Below are 10,877 nucleotides of genomic sequence, written 5' to 3'. Positions count from 1 at the left end.
TTTTCGGTCGCGCACCAGTCACCTAGCTGTGTTTGGAGATTTTTGATTTTGTCCTTTGTCCCCCTTGTTCCCCTTCTCCAGGAATTATTTTCATCGTTCTTCTCCAGCTCGCTTGCACCTTTGCATTTAATTGCATTATAATCATAACATTAAATTGCAAGCTTCACCCTTGTTGGTGTAAGAGTGGTGGCAGCTGATAAAACCCGTTTGCTCTACTAACGTCTAACCCCTGGTTAGCTCAGTTGGTAGAGCGCTCCACTTGTAATGGAGAGGTCCCGGGTTCAATACCCGGACCAGGCGGATTTTTTCGGTCGCGCACCAGTCACCTAGCTGTGTTTGGAGATTTTTGTGTTTGTCCTTTGTCCCCCTTGTTCCCCTTCTCCAGGAATTATTTTCATCGTTCTTCTCCAGCTCGCTTGCACCTTTGCATTTAATTGCATCATAATTATAAATACCACCCGCGTTCATCTGTAAAAGTTCCCCTTCTCCAGGAATTATTTTCATCATTCTTCTCCAGCTCGCTTGCACCTTTGCATTTAATTGCATTATAATCATAACATTAAATTGCAAGCTTCACCCTTGTTGGTGTAAGAGTGGTGGCAGCTGATAAAACCCGTTTGCTCTACTACCGTCTAACCCCTGGTTAGCTCAGTTGGTAGAGCGCTCCACTTGTAATGGAGAGGTCCCGGGTTCAATACCCGGACCAGGCGGATTTTTTCGGTCGCGCACCAGTCACCTAGCTGTGTTTGGAGATTTTTGTGTTTGTCCTTTGTCCCCCTTGTTCCCCTTCTCCAGGAATTATTTTCATCGTTCTTCTCCAGCTCGCTTGCACCTTTGCATTTAATTGCATCATAATTATAAATACCACCCGCGTTCATCTGTAAAAGTTCCCCTTCTCCAGGAACTATTTTCATCATTCTTCTCCAGCTCGCTTGCACCTTTGCATTTAATTGCATTATAATCATAACATTAAATTGCAAGCTTCACCCTTGTTGGTGTAAGAGTGGTGGCAGCTGATAAAACCCGTTTGCTCTACTACCGTCTAACCCCTGGTTAGCTCAGTTGGTAGAGCACTCCACTTGTAATGGAGAGGTCCCGGGTTTAATACCCGGACCAGGCGGATTTTTTCGGTCGCGCACCAGTCACCTAGCTGTGTTTGGAGATTTTTGTGTTTGTCCTTTGTCCCCCTTGTTCCCCTTCTCCAGGAATTATTTTCATCGTTCTTCTCCAGCTCGCTTGCACCTTTGCATTTAATTGCATCATAATTATAAATACCACCCGCGTTCATCTGTAAAAGTTCCCCTTCTCCAGGAATTATTTTCATCATTCTTCTCCAGCTCGCTTGCACCTTTGCATTTAATTGCATTATAATCATAACATTAAATTGCAAGCTTCAACCTTGTTGGTGTAAGATTGGTGGCAGCTGATAAAACCCGTTTGCTCTACTACCGTCTAACCCCTGGTTAGCTCAGTTGGTAGAGCGCTCCACTTGTAATGGAGAGGTCCCGGGTTCAATACCCGGACCAGGCGGATTTTTTCGGTCGCGCACCAGTCACCTAGCTGTGTTTGGAGATTTTTGTGTTTGTCCTTTGTCCCCCTTGTTCCCCTTCTCCAGGAATTATTTTCATCGTTCTTCTCCAGCTCGCTTGCACCTTTGCATTTAATTGCATCATAATTATAAATACCACCCGCGTTCATCTGTAAAAGTTCCCCTTCTCCAGGAATTATTTTCATCGTTCTTCTCCAGCTCGCTTGCACCTTTGCATTTAATTGCATTATAATCATAACATTAAATTGCAAGCTTCACCCTTGTTGGTGTAAGAGTGGTGGCAGCTGATAAAACCCGTTTGCTCTACTAACGTCTAACCCCTGGTTAGCTCAGTTGGTAGAGCGCTCCACTTGTAATGGAGAGGTCCCGGGTTCAATACCCGGACCAGGCGGATTTTTTCGGTCGCGCACCAGTCACCTAGCTGTGTTTGGAGATTTTTGTGTTTGTCCTTTGTCCCCCTTGTTCCCCTTCTCCAGGAATTATTTTCATCGTTCTTCTCCAGCTCGCTTGCACCTTTGCATTTAATTGCATTATAATCATAACATTAAATTGCAAGCTTCACCCTTGTTGGTGTAAGAGTGGTGGCAGCTGATAAAACCCGTTTGCTCTACTAACGTCTAACCCCTGGTTAGCTCAGTTGGTAGAGCGCTCCACTTGTAATGGAGAGGTCCCGGGTTCAATACCCGGACCAGGCGGATTTTTTCGGTCGCGCACCAGTCACCTAGCTGTGTTTGGAGATTTTTGTGTTTGTCCTTTGTCCCCCTTGTTCCCCTTCTCCAGGAATTATTTTCATCGTTCTTCTCCAGCTCGCTTGCACCTTTGCATTTAATTGCATCATAATTATAAATACCACCCGCGTTCATCTGTAAAAGTTCCCCTTCTCCAGGAATTATTTTCATCATTCTTCTCCAGCTCGCTTGCACCTTTGCATTTAATTGCATTATAATCATAACATTAAATTGCAAGCTTCACCCTTGTTGGTGTAAGAGTGGTGGCAGCTGATAAAACCCGTTTGCTCTACTACCGTCTAACCCCTGGTTAGCTCAGTTGGTAGAGCGCTCCACTTGTAATGGAGAGGTCCCGGGTTTAACACCCGGACCAGGCGGATTTTTTCGGTCGCGCACCAGTCACCTAGCTGTGTTTGGAGATTTTTGTGTTTGTCCTTTGTCCCCCTTGTTCCCCTTCTCCAGGAATTATTTTCATCGTTCTTCTCCAGCTCGCTTGCACCTTTGCATTTAATTGCATCATAATTATAAATACCACCCGCGTTCATCTGTAAAAGTTCCCCTTCTCCAGGAATTATTTTCATCATTCTTCTCCAGCTCGCTTGCACCTTTGCATTTAATTGCATTATAATCATAACATTAAATTGCAAGCTTCACCCTTGTTGGTGTAAGAGTGGTGGCAGCTGATAAAACCCGTTTGCTCTACTACCGTCTAACCCCTGGTTAGCTCAGTTGGTAGAGCACTCCACTTGTAATGGAGAGGTCCCGGGTTTAATACCCGGACCAGGCGGATTTTTTCGGTCGCGCACCAGTCACCTAGCTGTGTTTGGAGATTTTTGTGTTTGTCCTTTGTCCCCCTTGTTCCCCTTCTCCAGGAATTATTTTCATCGTTCTTCTCCAGCTCGCTTGCACCTTTGCATTTAATTGCATCATAATTATAAATACCACCCGCGTTCATCTGTAAAAGTTCCCCTTCTCCAGGAATTATTTTCATCATTCTTCTCCAGCTCGCTTGCACCTTTGCATTTAATTGCATTATAATCATAACATTAAATTGCAAGCTTCAACCTTGTTGGTGTAAGATTGGTGGCAGCTGATAAAACCCGTTTGCTCTACTACCGTCTAACCCCTGGTTAGCTCAGTTGGTAGAGCGCTCCACTTGTAATGGAGAGGTCCCGGGTTCAATACCCGGACCAGGCGGATTTTTTCGGTCGCGCACCAGTCACCTAGCTGTGTTTGGAGATTTTTGTGTTTGTCCTTTGTCCCCCTTGTTCCCCTTCTCCAGGAATTATTTTCATCGTTCTTCTCCAGCTCGCTTGCACCTTTGCATTTAATTGCATCATAATTATAAATACCACCCGCGTTCATCTGTAAAAGTTCCCCTTCTCCAGGAATTATTTTCATCGTTCTTCTCCAGCTCGCTTGCACCTTTGCATTTAATTGCATTATAATCATAACATTAAATTGCAAGCTTCACCCTTGTTGGTGTAAGAGTGGTGGCAGCTGATAAAACCCGTTTGCTCTACTAACGTCTAACCCCTGGTTAGCTCAGTTGGTAGAGCGCTCCACTTGTAATGGAGAGGTCCCGGGTTCAATACCCGGACCAGGCGGATTTTTTCGGTCGCGCACCAGTCACCTAGCTGTGTTTGGAGATTTTTGTGTTTGTCCTTTGTCCCCCTTGTTCCCCTTCTCCAGGAATTATTTTCATCGTTCTTCTCCAGCTCGCTTGCACCTTTGCATTTAATTGCATTATAATCATAACATTAAATTGCAAGCTTCACCCTTGTTGGTGTAAGAGTGGTGGCAGCTGATAAAACCCGTTTGCTCTTCTAACGTCTAACCCCTGGTTAGCTCAGTTGGTAGAGCGCTCCACTTGTAATGGAGAGGTCCCGGGTTCAATACCCGGACCAGGCGGATTTTTTCGGTCGCGCACCAGTCACCTAGCTGTGTTTGGAGATTTTTGTGTTTGTCCTTTGTCCCCCTTGTTCCCCTTCTCCAGGAATTATTTTCATCGTTCTTCTCCAGCTCGCTTGCACCTTTGCATTTAATTGCATTATAATCATAACATTAAATTGCAAGCTTCACCCTTGTTGGTGTAAGAGTGGTGGCAGCTGATAAAACCCTTGTTAACGTAGCAGCTTGGGCGAGTTGGTTGCACATGATAACACACACCACAGCGCACTATAGCAAATAACACTCACACCTTACACAAGAAAAATAAAGCAAAATTCAAACAAAGGTTCTCCCATGGAATCAAGAAAATTGCAAACAAGTTCAACATCACTGTCGTCTTTACTGCTCCCAATAAGCTTGGCAACTTGTGTAAACAAGTCAACTCACCTGATTTCCACCGAACAGTAAGCTGCACCAAAAACCATCAGAACAGGTTCGTCGAGTGTGCCGATGAAGTGGTGTACTCATTTCCCCTTTCGTGCGGGAAAGTGTACATTGGTGAGACCGGACGATGCCTTAACGATAGGCTCCGGGAACACAACAACAACAGCTCCAGAGCCAACTCAGGGCATCTAGGCATACACTGCCGGGATTGTGGGTGCGACGTTCACTTGCCATCCTGTACAATTTTAGGCAGGAACAGAAACCAATTAACTCGAGAAATTATCGAAGCAGAACATATCGCCAGGAACTATAACAACTGTATAAGTACACCATCTTTACACCTGACAGAAAAAGAGAAAACATTTTTAGGCATCTAGGAGATCGGTGCGCGTGAATTGGGAAATTCGGTGGTGCTAGAGGTTGAAGAAGACAAAGTTATATAAAAAGAGTTGTCAGTCAGCGCGGTTTGTTTGAATTTTGCTTTATTTTTCGTGTGTAAGGTGTGAGTGTTATTTGCTATAGTGCGCTGTGGTGTGTGTTATCATGATAAAACCCGTTTGCTCTACTAACGTCTAACCCCTGGTTAGCTCAGTTGGTAGAGCGCTCCACTTGTAATGGAGAGGTCCCGGGTTCAATACCCGGACCAGGCGGATTTTTTCGGTCGCGCACCAGTAACCTAGCTGTGTTTGGAGATTTTTGTGTTTGTCCTTTGTCCCCCTTGTTCCCCTTCTCCAGGAATTATTTTCATCGTTCTTCTCCAGCTCGCTTGCACCTTTGCATTTAATTGCATTATAATCATAACATTAAATTGCAAGCTTCACCCTTGTTGGTGTAAGAGTGGTGGCAGCTGATAAAACCCGTTTGCTCTACTACCGTCTAACCCCTGGTTAGCTCAGTTGGTAGAGCGCTCCACTTGTAATGGAGAGGTCCCGGTTTCAATACCCGGACCAGGCGGATTTTTTCGGTCGCGCACCAGTCACCTAGCTGTGTTTGGAGATTTTTGTGTTTGTCCTTTGTCCCCCTTGTTCCCCTTCTCCAGGAATTATTTTCATCGTTCTTCTCCAGCTCGCTTGCACCTTTGCATTTAATTGCATTATAATCATAACATTAAATTGCAAGCTTCACCCTTGTTGGTGTAAGAGTGGTGGCAGCTGATAAAACCCGTTTGCTCTACTAACGTCTAACCCCTGGTTAGCTCAGTTGGTAGAGCGCTCCACTTGTAATGGAGAGGTCCCGGGTTCAATACCCGGACCAGGCGGATTTTTTCGGTCGCGCACCAGTCACCTAGCTGTGTTTGGAGATTTTTGTGTTTGTCCTTTGTCCCCCTTGTTCCCCTTCTCCAGGAATTATTTTCATCGTTCTTCTCCAGCTCGCTTGCACCTTTGCATTTAATTGCATTATAATCATAACATTAAATTGCAAGCTTCACCCTTGTTGGTGTAAGAGTGGTGGCAGCTGATAAAACCCGTTTGCTCTACTACCGTCTAACCCCTGGTTAGCTCAGTTGGTAGAGCGCTCCACTTGTAATGGAGAGGTCCCGGTTTCAATACCCGGACCAGGCGGATTTTTTCGGTCGCGCACCAGTCACCTAGCTGTGTTTGGAGATTTTTGTGTTTGTCCTTTGTCCCCCTTGTTCCCCTTCTCCAGGAATTATTTTCATCGTTCTTCTCCAGCTCGCTTGCACCTTTGCATTTAATTGCATTATAATCATAACATTAAATTGCAAGCTTCACCCTTGTTGGTGTAAGAGTGGTGGCAGCTGATAAAACCCGTTTGCTCTACTAACGTCTAACCCCTGGTTAGCTCAGTTGGTAGAGCGCTCCACTTGTAATGGAGAGGTCCCGGGTTCAATACCCGGACCAGGCGGATTTTTTCGGTCGCGCACCAGTCATCTAGCTGTGTTTGGAGATTTTTGTGTTTGTCCTTTGTCCCCCTTGTTCCCCTTCTCCAGGAATTATTTTCATCATTCTTCTCCAGCTCGCTTGCACCTTTGCATTTAATTGCATTATAATCATAACATTAAATTGCAAGCTTCACCCTTGTTGGTGTAAGAGTGGTGGCAGCTGATAAAACCCGTTTGCTCTACTAACGTCTAACCCCTGGTTAGCTCAGTTGGTAGAGCGCTCCACTTGTAATGGAGAGGTCCCGGGTTCAATACCCGGACCAGGCGGATTTTTTCGGTCGCGCACCAGTCATCTAGCTGTGTTTGGAGATTTTTGTGTTTGTCCTTTGTCCCCCTTGTTCCCCTTCTCCAGGAATTATTTTCATCATTCTTCTCCAGCTCGCTTGCACCTTTGCATTTAATTGCATTATAATCATAACATTAAATTGCAAGCTTCACCCTTGTTGGTGTAAGAGTGGTGGCAGCTGATAAAACCCGTTTGCTCTACTAACGTCTAACCCCTGGTTAGCTCAGTTGGTAGAGCGCTCCACTTGTAATGGAGAGGTCCCGGGTTCAATACCCGGACCAGGCGGATTTTTTCGGTCGCGCACCAGTCATCTAGCTGTGTTTGGAGATTTTTGTGTTTGTCCTTTGTCCCCCTTGTTCCCCTTCTCCAGGAATTATTTTCATCATTCTTCTCCAGCTCGCTTGCACCTTTGCATTTAATTGCATTATAATCATAACATTAAATTGCAAGCTTCACCCTTGTTGGTGTAAGAGTGGTGGCAGCTGATAAAACCCGTTTGCTCTACTAACGTCTAACCCCTGGTTAGCTCAGTTGGTAGAGCGCTCCACTTGTAATGGAGAGGTCCCGGGTTCAATACCCGGACCAGGCGGATTTTTTCGGTCGCGCACCAGTCACCTAGCTGTGTTTGGAGATTTTTGTGTTTGTCCTTTGTCCCCCTTGTTCCCCTTCTCCAGGAATTATTTTCATCGTTCTTGTCCAGCTCGCTTGCACCTTTGCATTTAATTGCATTATAATCATAACATTAAATTGCAAGCTTCACCCTTGTTGGTGTAAGAGTGGTGGCAGCTGATAAAACCCGTTTGCTCTACTAACGTCTAACCCCTGGTTAGCTCAGTTGGTAGAGCGCTCCACTTGTAATGGAGAGGTCCCGGGTTCAATACCCGGACCAGGCGGATTTTTTCGGTCGCGCACCAGTCATCTAGCTGTGTTTGGAGATTTTTGTGTTTGTCCTTTGTCCCCCTTGTTCCCCTTCTCCAGGAATTATTTTCATCGTTCTTGTCCAGCTCGCTTGCACCTTTGCATTTAATTGCATTATAATCATAACATTAAATTGCAAGCTTCACCCTTGTTGGTGTAAGAGTGGTGGCAGCTGATAAAACCCGTTTGCTCTACTAACGTCTAACCCCTGGTTAGCTCAGTTGGTAGAGCGCTCCACTTGTAATGGAGAGGTCCCGGGTTCAATACCCGGACCAGGCGGATTTTTTCGGTCGCGCACCAGTCATCTAGCTGTGTTTGGAGATTTTTGTGTTTGTCCTTTGTCCCCCTTGTTCCCCTTCTCCAGGAATTATTTTCATCATTCTTCTCCAGCTCGCTTGCACCTTTGCATTTAATTGCATTATAATCATAACATTAAATTGCAAGCTTCACCCTTGTTGGTGTAAGAGTGGTGGCAGCTGATAAAACCCGTTTGCTCTACTAACGTCTAACCCCTGGTTAGCTCAGTTGGTAGAGCGCTCCACTTGTAATGGAGAGGTCCCGGGTTCAATACCCGGACCAGGCGGATTTTTTCGGTCGCGCACCAGTCACCTAGCTGTGTTTGGAGATTTTTGTGTTTGTCCTTTGTCCCCCTTGTTCCCCTTCTCCAGGAATTATTTTCATCGTTCTTGTCCAGCTCGCTTGCACCTTTGCATTTAATTGCATCATAATTATAAATACCACCCGCGTTCATCTGTAAAAGTTCTTCCTGACGAAGGCCGGACTCCGGCCGAAACGTCGAAAATTGAATCGTCCGTTGTTGCTGTTTTCACTAAGGGTTCTTTTCTTTTTCTATATATATATATATCAGGGTGTCGAACCGGAACCGAACCGAACCGAAAACCGGAACCGAACCGGTATTTTTTCCGGAACTGAACCCGAACCCGAACCGTTATATTGTTATCGCGATGAACCTGAACCGGAACTCAACCGGAAAAAAAATAACGGTTACCGGCTCATGTCAAAACGGTTCGGCCACGCGCTGTTGACAATGAATGTGCTATCAATGCCATTTGTTTTTTAAGTGCCGTCAACTGACACACACCTCGCTTACATATTTTTCTTCTCCACTCAGTCTTAGGAATATGAACGCTGCATCCATGAATCTGGGCAAACGCTGCATCCATGAATCTTGACATAGGAACCAGTATTGCGCTGGTCGCGGCTTGCACGGAAAAAAGAAAATTAAAAAACTGTGCAAAAAAAAAAAAAAAAAAAATCGCGCCACGGGATTTTATTTTCCTACAATCTCGTAAATCCTAAATGCCGCTGTGTGCTCATTTCATAACACGTTTCTAGAACCTGATGTTGCAATTTTTTTTTATTTTGATGTTATTTTGATTTTGCTATTTTGATGTTGCAATTTGTCATTTATAATTTCCGAACCGGTTCGCGAACCGGTTCAGCGCCCCGAACTGGTTCGCGAACCGGTTCGCGGATCGAATTAATTGAACCGGAACTGAGCCGGAACAAAATAAATTTACCTGAACCTGAACCGTAACCGAACCCGTATTTTTTTCGGTTCGACACACTGATATACATATATATATATATATATATATTGTCCGACATGCGGCAGTGACATGGCACGTCCTCTCAGCTTGCAAATGTCGGGAAGGGCCGTCTTCCAGGATATCTAGGGAACCACTCCTCCCCATAGGGACAGGCTGCACCGTATATATAATGGGAATGAGTGAAGATTGACAAGTGCAGCCGTAGTAATATTGAGAACGAAGAGGAGAGAAGGTGATTATTGAATTTATTGCATTAAAGTTAGGGAAGGGGAAAGGGAAAGAGCTAGAGCTGGCGAAAAATTGGGCCAGGAGCGGGGATTGAACCCGCAACCCTCGCCTGTCCGGGGCGACGCCTTTACCGATTACATCATCCCGGCCACTGGGACGGAGAATGAGCGCGGGCCTTAAATCAGCAACAGTTGTCGTATACCAAGTTAAGCGAATTCGAAACTAAGCAGTACACAGAGAGCTGGTCAGAAATTGAGTCCGCCGAAACCACACACACACATATAACACACACATATATATATATATATATATAAAACTGAGAAGAAAAAAACCCTTAGTGAAAAACAGCAACAACGGACGATTTAATCTTCGACGTTTCGGCCGGAGTCCGGCCTTCGTCAGGAAGCTGCCACATACTATACACACACCCAGGCGCGTACATCCAAACTCATAAACAATCAAATCAAGAAGTTACTCAACGTGCCTGATTCTCTTGCGACAAGGTAATCTAATATGTAACGTAGGCTGAAAGGCTTGCTTTCTCTGCAATTGCTCAGTTTTTTTTTTTTAATTTTTTTTTATTATGTAATTATTTAGTCAAAGGAAATAAACATAGATTACAACATACAGGGTGTCACAAGAAAACTTTGAAGGGTTTTTTTCACCCCAAAACCCAACTAAGCATCGCCGAACGCTCATTCTCCGCCCAAAGGTAGCGCTAGAGGTCACAACCAGATGCCAAAATTTCATCCCGATTCGATACCTTATTCAAAAATTATAAGGGAATTTCTCAAAATTTCAATGGTAAAATGGAGCCGATTTTTGCCCATTTTCGGTTTCTGGTGCAATAGAGCTCCATGTATTCGACAACTCCGTCGGCCGCCATTTTCCCATTGAAATTTTCAGAAAATCACGCATAACTTTTGAATAAGGTATCGGATTGGGCTGAAACTTTGGCATCTGGTTTTGACCTCTAGCGCTACCTTTGGGCGCAGAATGAGCGTTCGGCGATGCCTAGTTTATTTTTGTAATAAAAAAAAACTGTAATTTTTTTTTCTTTTTTTTTTTTTTGTGACACCCTGTATTTATAGATCCTGAGACCGGAAGATAGTTTCCTAACCAGCTCGCCTGCATTCTCTCACTTCTGACCAAATGATTCCAAATGGCTGTATTTAAATATTGTTACTTTTTTTTTTCATCGTGTGCATATTTTTTAGCCACAAGTCTCGTGATTTTTCTTGTGCACCAAGTTACAAACTACCGCCAGGAACAACTGTTTAGGACATGCTTTACTTTTATAGGCTTGCACCGGAAACGGAAAATCCCGGCCGTTTCTGTGCTTGTGAAGTGGAAAATAAAC

This window comes from Ixodes scapularis, unplaced genomic scaffold, assembly GCF_016920785.2.
Source record: "Ixodes scapularis isolate PalLabHiFi unplaced genomic scaffold, ASM1692078v2 PGA_scaffold3__209_contigs__length_174095766, whole genome shotgun sequence".
Classification (NCBI taxonomy): Eukaryota; Metazoa; Arthropoda; class Arachnida; order Ixodida; family Ixodidae; genus Ixodes; species Ixodes scapularis.
This window is presented reverse-complemented; position numbering follows the sequence as displayed.